The sequence below is a fragment of the Desmodus rotundus genome, chromosome 12, assembly GCF_022682495.2.
Source record: "Desmodus rotundus isolate HL8 chromosome 12, HLdesRot8A.1, whole genome shotgun sequence".
Classification (NCBI taxonomy): Eukaryota; Metazoa; Chordata; class Mammalia; order Chiroptera; family Phyllostomidae; genus Desmodus; species Desmodus rotundus.
Genome location: NC_071398.1, coordinates 34,385,024 through 34,393,352, shown reverse-complemented (window position 1 = coordinate 34,393,352; position 8,329 = coordinate 34,385,024).

Genomic DNA, 8,329 nt, shown 5'->3' with positions numbered 1-8,329 from the left:
CTCGCGTAGGGTGCTTTTCTGCAAGGTGCTGAAGGGCCACCTGGCCAGGAGAGCCAGTGAGCAAAGAATCCCCACATTTGAAGAACCAGAAAGCTGGTGATGCCGGAAGTCCCGCCCAACAAAACGGGCAGCCAGAAACGCCCCCTTCACAGTCCCTTATTGTCCCAATTCTCACCCCGCCCAGACTTCTGGGTAATGTAGTTTGTCTGCTGCGTGCAGCCAGGAAGGGTCGGGGGAGCTCTTTCCAATCTTCTAAACCACCTGCTGGCTGGGTGGGGCGCTGGAAAAAGGGTGGCTTTATAACGTTGTGTAGGTTTAATGGGGTAGGCTGAGAGGCCTCAGGGCCCCCCACAAGCCTAGTTTGGGGGCTAGGAACTGCAACAGCTTGGAGACTGCGAGTTGTTTTGCATATCAGTAACAGCAGGTTAGGGAGAGGGTGTATGACTTTGACCCACAATGTAACTGGGAAGCAGCTCTCCGGGTTACTGCGCCTGCCAGACAGCTTGGAGATGGTTCACTTCATACCTCGGGGACTAACCTGCCCAGACTAACAATGGCAGCGGAGAAAGGAAGAAGAAACCAGAGTACTGGCAGGTGTAGCCGTTTGGGGAGGAGTCAGAAATGAGGGTAGGGAGGAAGATCCGCACCGGGATTTAGACTCAGGCTCCGCAGCTATGCTGGGGCTTAACCACCCGGTTTTGGAGCAGAGAGGGGACTCTCTTTATCATTCGGTTTAGGAAGCAGGAAAGCAAGACATAGCAGTCATGCAGAGCGCTCTCTCAGCGTTTTCAAACAATGCAGGGCTCCCACCGGCCCACCATAAGGATGAAGTTTTGCATTAAGAACGGGAGTCTAAGCCAGCTACGGACTTGTATTTCTTTTCCTGAAATGCGGTACCTGTGACTGGCCTGGTATGGCAAGGGGAGGAAGGACTGTGTGTGTGTGTTTGTGGGTGTTTTAACAGGACTTTGGGATTTAACGGCGACATTCTGTCATTACTCTAAACCTATATAACTTTTGAATATAGTTCCTTTTCTTTTTACCAAACTGGCACTGAGAGTCATGATTCCTAAATGACGAAGTGGGCAAAGACGAACCATAGAACCAAAGACCCCGGAATTGGGGGTGAGGAGGATTGTTTCTGTAACATTTTGTTAGGTAGGTGTTGCCAGCCACACTGTTAACTACAAGTATCCGCTGGAGTCTTTCCTATAAGCCATGGTCCTGCTCGAGCTCCACTTGAGCCTTAGGAGCCCACACCCCAGGGTTGCCTGAGCTACCACCAGTCTCTCAGACCTGGGGAACCTAAGAACCCTTTACCCTGACATCAAGGAATGACAGTGAGCCAACGCAGGTGACCATGCTATTCACTCAGGTTACGACTGATTCCGAGTAAATCCAGTAAAAACAGTGATAACACACAAGAGAGTTGGGGAATAAGGAAACCGAGTCCTAAGTCCAGATCAGGTCCTGGGCTCCCAGGGAGGCCGCGGGTCAGCGTCTTGCAAGGCAGAGTCTGCGGTGGTTTCTGAGCCGGCTGGAACAGGGTCAGTCAGAGCAGCAGTGTGTCGCTCTCTTTCCCTCCCTCTTGTTTGTCTCAGCCTTCTGTCGGAAGCTTCTGCTTTTATGCCCTTCCAGCTTGCAAGGTCATGTTGTTGTTCTTCGTAAACGCGTTTTCCTCAGTTCCGATAAGCATGCTATTTTGTTCAGCTTTGATAAGCACACATTGTTGTTATTATTTCTAGTGCACATGTTTTGACCGCTTAGCTCTGCTACATCATACTGTTTACCACAACCACAACTGAGCGACCAGGCGGGACTGCGCGCGCTCTAAACACAGCGTCAGTCCTGCACTTCCCAGGAGGGGAGGAGGCTTCACCTCTACTTAGAGGGGAAACACCCAAAGTTATCTGCCACCTACCACCTAAGACTTTAAAGACTCATGATTTCATAAGTCCCTATGGGGGAGGAAGGAACTTTTCTCTAGCCTCAAGGTTCTTTTGGCTGATCTAATAATTAAATATATAAAAGATTAACAAGAGAAAATAACCAAATGTAATACATACATGAACCAAAAAGGGGTTATGTTGTAAATCTGAACTGGGCAAGTCAAGATTGGTAGTTACACCCCAGACCTATAGCTTCTTGAGTAAAATGTTTATCTTTACCTTAAGCAAACCCTGTCTGTTGCATCTAGGTTAACACACTTGAAATGCCAGAGTAATTCTTTTTTCCAGACCTTTTGGAGGGGGTAACTACCCTCAAGGAAATACATGATCTTGTTGTCTGCATACTATCCCTATTTACTGTAAATGTTAAATGTTAACTGTCCTGTACTTAACTAACATAAAAGAACTGTGTATCTACCTTGGCTGGTGTGGCTCAGTGGGTTGAGTGCCAGCCTGCAAACCAAAGGGTCACTGGTTCACTTCCCAGTCAGGGCACATGCCTGGGTGGCAGGCCAGGTCCCCAGTAGAGGGCACATGAGAGGTAACCACACATAGATGTTTCTCTCCTCTCTTTCTCTCTCCCTTCCCCTCTCTCTAAAAATAAATAAACAAAATCTAAAAAAAAATAAAAAAGAACGGTGTATCTCTCCATTTTACTTTTTATTCAATCCTATAAACTGGAATGGATGCTGATTTCCTTGCTTTGCTTCCTTCCACATCCTTAATCTAAATAGATTTCACGTAACCTTTCTTTCCTTTGATTCTCAATGTATAAAATGAACTGCAAAACTGCATTCTCTAGAGCATTTTCTCAATCTGTTGAGATCTTGTTTTTGGGCCAGCCCTCAACTGTAACATTTTTTTATAGGTTTGGACTCTTTTTTTTTTTTTTTTTTTTTAAATATATTTATTGATTATGCTATTACAGTTGTCCCATTTCCCCCCCACTCCACTCCATCCTGCCCACCCCCCTCCCTCCCACATTCCCCCCCTATAGTTCATGTCCATAGGTCATACTTATAAGTTCTTTGGCTTCTACATTTCCTACACTATTTTTACCCTCCCCCTGTCTATTTTCCACCTATCATCTATGCTACTTATTCTCTGTACCTTTCCCCCCCTCCCCCTCCCACTCCCTTAATGACAACCCTCATGTTCTAGTTGTTTGCCTAGTTTGCTCTCATTTTTGTTTTATGTATGGCCATTAATAACTGTGAGTTTGCTGTCATTTTTACTGTTCCTATTTTTGATCTTCTTTTTCTTAGGTAACTCCCTTTAACATTTCATATAATAAGGGCTTGGTGATGATGAACTTCTTTAACTTGACCTTATCTGAGAAGCACTTTATCTTCCCTTCCATTCTAAGTGATAGCTTTGCTGGATACAGTAATCTTGGATGTAGGTCCTTGCGTTTAATCTTGGGTAATGTAATTATGATGTGCCTTGGCGTGTTCCTCCTTGGGTCCAGCTTCTTTGGGACTCTCTGAGCTTCCTGGACTTCCCAGAAGTCTATTTCCTTTGCCAGATTAGGGAAGTTCTCCTTCATTATTTGTTCAAATAAGTTTTCAATTTTTTGTTCTTCCTCTTCTCCTTTTGGCACCCCTATAATTCGGATGTTGGAACGTTTCAAGGTGTCCGGGAGGTTCTTAAGCCTCTCCTCATTTTTCCAAGTTCTTGTTTCTTCATTCTTTTCTGGTTGGATGTTCGTTTCTTCCTTCTGGTCCACACCATTGAATTGAGTCCCAGTTTCCTTCTCATCATTATTGGTTCCCTGTACATTTTCCTTTGTTTCTCTTAGCATAGGCTTCATTTTTTCATCTGTTTTTTGAATAGATTCAACCAAGTCTGTGAGCATATTGATAACCAGTGCTTTGAACTGTGCATCCGATAGGTTGGCTATCTCTTCGTCGCTTAGTTGTATTTTTTCTGGAGCTTTGAAGTGTTCTGTCATTTGGGCCATTTTTTTGTTGTTGTTTGTCTTGGCGCGTCTGTTACTTTAAGGGGCGGAGCCTTAGGTGTTCACCGGGGCGGGGTAATGCTGGTCGCAGCGCTGTGACGCTGTACGTGGGGGAGGGGCCGAGTGGGAGCAATGGCGGCCGCCTCACTCTCCTCCGGCTTTCAATCTTTCACTCCGCTACCCACAATCAAACTGGGCCACTCTGGTGCTGGTTCCCGAGTGAGTGGGCCTGTGCACACTCTAGGCCCCTGTGGGTCTCTCCAACAACCTCTCCTGTGAGGCTGGGAGTCTCTCCTGCTGCCGCCCCAACTCCCACGGGCGTTTTCAATCAGAGGTTTGAGGCTTTATTTCCCTGAGCTGGAGCCCTGGGTTACGCGGTCTGCTTCTCTCCCCGCCGTTCGTCCGGTTTATCTCTGTTCGAATGTGGGGTCGCGGGGTGCTACCCGCTGCTCTGCCTGCCCCGCTCTCCGCCACTCTGAGTCCGGCCCTCTGGGTTTATCTGTGCAAATGTGGGGCCGCAGGGTCTGCTAGTGCTCAGACTGCCTGCGCCATTTGTCCCACACTCAGCCAGTCTCAGTCCCGCCACAGCCACATGAGTCCTCTCCACCCCGGTGCCCGTCTCCGCCCCTCCTACCAGTCTGGATGAATGTTTATTTTCTATTTTCTTGGTGTTGGTCCCCCTTGCTGTTCGATTTTCTGTCAGTTCTGGTTGTGCGAGGAGGCGCAGTGTGTCTACCTACGCCGCCATCTTGGTTCTCCTGGACTCTTTTTTTTGTTGACGGCCTACAGGCTGTCAACAAAAAAGGCTTGGTGACTGTTAGCTCAAAATAATGTGCATACCACAGAAGCACATCTTGGGATGAATCATCCTGAACCCCACCTCTCGAGTTCCCTCCTCTGAAACTTCCGGAGAAGTTTCAATTTCAGAATTTGGGTTGATAGAATGTTGCTTATCTCATTAAACGATTCTCAGTCTTAACTAGAAGCCAGTTCAGTGTTGTGTCTCATTTCAGAAGGCAGAGATGCATGCGGGCTACCAAAGCTAGGCCTATGGTACAAGTAATCAGGTATTTAATAAGAGGTCTCTCTATGGAAATGAAAGAAATAGAATAGTTAATGACTGAAGCAGACATTAATCCCAGTTTCTGAGTTTTGAAGGACACTGTTTTGCTCTAATTAATTTGGATTGTTTTCCAGAAGATGGTTTATTGCACATGTTTTATTTCCTCTTACCTGCTCTATTTGTGGCTCTAGTTTTGTGGTGAAGTGATGTTTTTCCCATAGCAAAATAGAAACAGATTCATAGAAAGAAGACTGACAGCTCTGGGGAGGTTAGGGAGTGGAGGGATTGAGCAAAAAGAAAAAGGACTCATAGACATGGACAACAATGTGGTGATTGTGGAGTGGTGGAGGTGGAAGTGAGTGTAAAGGGGATAAATGATAATGGAAAAATACAATAAATTTTTTTTGAAAAAGAAAAATTCTGTGTACCCACTCTGGATGGTGGATGTATACTTTGTGACCAGTTTGCCTCTATTACAGGGTGCTACCACGGTGATGGGGTATGTGGTGGGTGGTAGAGAACTGATGGTCACTGGTATTTTTGGAGGTGTTCGCACTGCCTCTACCAGGATCTGCCAGGATGGGTGGGGAAATGGAGGCAAGTGCATAACTTGGCGGCACTGCTGTACTGTTTAAGGTGTCTCCAATTTCTTTACCTGGCTCTGATGGTTTGGGTGGGTCCAAGGTGGCAAGTTCATGACCTTGCAGCTCTGCCTCCCTTCAAGCAATTGCTCATGGCACTTCTGTACTGCCCAGGGTTTCTTAGCTTTCTTTACTAGGCTCTTCTGGGATGGGTAGGGCTAGAGAGGCAAGTTCATCATATGCATCTCTGCCATTAATGGCTTCTAACAGTGCTGTGTGTTTTTTAAGCTTCCCAGCAATCTCTAGTAGGATCTGCTGTGATGGAAGGGGGAGGAGAGATATTGTGGGGGGTGGGGAGCACTGCTTATGCTAAATGGCAAAAACACAATCTCAATATACAAAGCAAGTGTCAAAGTCAGACTTGGACATTGCAGAGAATTTGGAATGATCAGACTGGTAATAAAACAACTGATTAATATTATAAGGGTTCTAATGGGGAAAGTGGACAACATACAAGAACATATAGATAGTATAGGAAGAGAGATGGAAATGCTAAGAAAAATTTAAAGAGAAATGCTAAAAATAAAAATCTCTGTAAGCAAAATGAAGACTGCCTTTGGAGGGTTCATCAATAGGCTAGATAAGACCAAGGAAAGAATCAACAAGTTTGAAGATTCTTCAATAGAAACATTACAGACTGGAAATCAAAGAGAAAAAAGTGAAAAAAAGACAGTAATAAAATATCCAAAATCTACGGGACAATTACAAATAGTGTAACATCGTCATAATAGGAATACTAGAATGAGAAGAATGAGAGAAAAGGAACAAAAGAAATATATGAAGTAATAATGGCTGAAAATTTTCAAAAATTAATGAAAAACACCAACCCAGAGGTCTAGGAAGCTCAGAGAACACCAATGAAGATAAACTCTAAAACATATACATCTAGGCATAACATATTCAAGCTTCGGAAGACCAAAGATAAAAAGAAAATCTTGAAGGAAACCAGAGGAAACCTTACCTCTAGAGGAACCAGGATAAAAATTACATCAGACTTTACATCAGAAAATATGCAAACAAGGAAAGAATAGAGTAAAATATTTAAAGTGTTGAAAGAAAAAACGCCGAACTAGAATTCTGTATCCAGAAAAGTTATTCTCCAAAAGTGAAAGACAAAACTTTCTCCAACAAACAAAAATTGAGGTACTTTGTTGCCAGTAGACCTACAAAAGAAATTTAACATAAGAGAGAAGGAAAATACTATAGATTAGAAACAAGGATCTCCATAAAGAAAAAAAGAGCATTAGAGAAGGAATGATATCTCTTATTTTCTCATTCTTAATTGACCTAACAGATAAAATAATAAGAGCAGGGTTGTATTTGGTGAGTTTAGCTAATGGATAAGTGTCATAAATAACACTAATGTTACAGGGGGTGGGGTGGAAGAATTAGGAATAGTCTGATATATGGTGCTTACATTACCCGTGAAGCAGTATACTATTGTTTAAAGTTGACTGAGACTAGTTGTGAATGTGTACTGCAAACATAGAGCGACCATTAAAAAGAAAAATTAAGAAATATAATTGATGTGCTAAAAATTAAGAAGTATAAGAGAAAAGAAAATGGAATCATATAAAATGTGCAATTAAAACCAGAGAAGGCAGAAAAAGATGGAAGGCAAAAAGAAACAAAGTTGCCCTGGCTGGTGTGGCTCAGTGGATTGGGTGCTGGCCTGTAAAGCAAAGGGTTGCTGGTTTGATTCCCAGTCAGGGCACATGCCTGGGTTGCAGGCCAGGTCCCCAGTGGGTGGTATGCGAGAGGCAACCACACATTGATGTTTCTCTCCCTCTCATTCTTTCTCCCTTCCCCTCTAAAAATAAATAAATAAAATCTTAAAAAAAAGAAACAAAGAACAAAAGCATTGACTAGAAGGCAGTTACAGATATGGTAGATATTAATCCATTCACACGTGAATGATCTAAATACACCAATTGAAAGTCAGAGATTGTCAGAGTGGATAAAGAATAATTAGATAAATAAATTTGAATAAGAGGAATTTTGCCATACTTTTATCAAAATATTCCACAATGTGTAAAGGGTAGGGTAAAAAAACACATACACTGATGAAACTGAACAGAGTTCTCAAATAGGAGTATGTGTTTTAACCCTAAATAACTGTGAAGTACAGTGACCCTATTAACCAAACAGAGTGATGTGAGCATGTTCTAATTTGGGCAAGACCCCCCCAGAAGCATCATGACAGGTGGTGATTTTAACCACGAGTGGAGGTCTAGACAAATTAAATGACAATGGAAATGTTAAAAGAAACACAAATGCCACAAATTAATTGAGGGGAGCAGCATCAACATTTCCACATCACAGTGAACTCATACTCATTCCAAACAAAGGGGTTTACGATTACTTAGTGACTGTGGAAGAAGGCCTTGAGAAATGAGTTGTTCTCACGCATGGGTCTGGCGAAAGGAAGGGAAACAAGGAAGGAGTTGTTCACCCTGACACGACCCGCAAGCTGGCATGCAGGCTTATCTTGGAGGCATGCCGCCAAGAACTGAACAATCTTGCTTGTCTCTTGAAATTCGCTAGAGGCGTGGAACGACCTTGGTTATGTATACATTTGAGCCTAAACTGGTTGGGAGTGTATGCGATTGATAACAGTTGCTTTTTGCTTTGAATGCATTGCTATCCGCCCTCATTCTTTTCCTGCTCAATAAATATGAGAAAACCCAGCTCGGGGCTCTTCAGCCTGATGCTGCTGAGT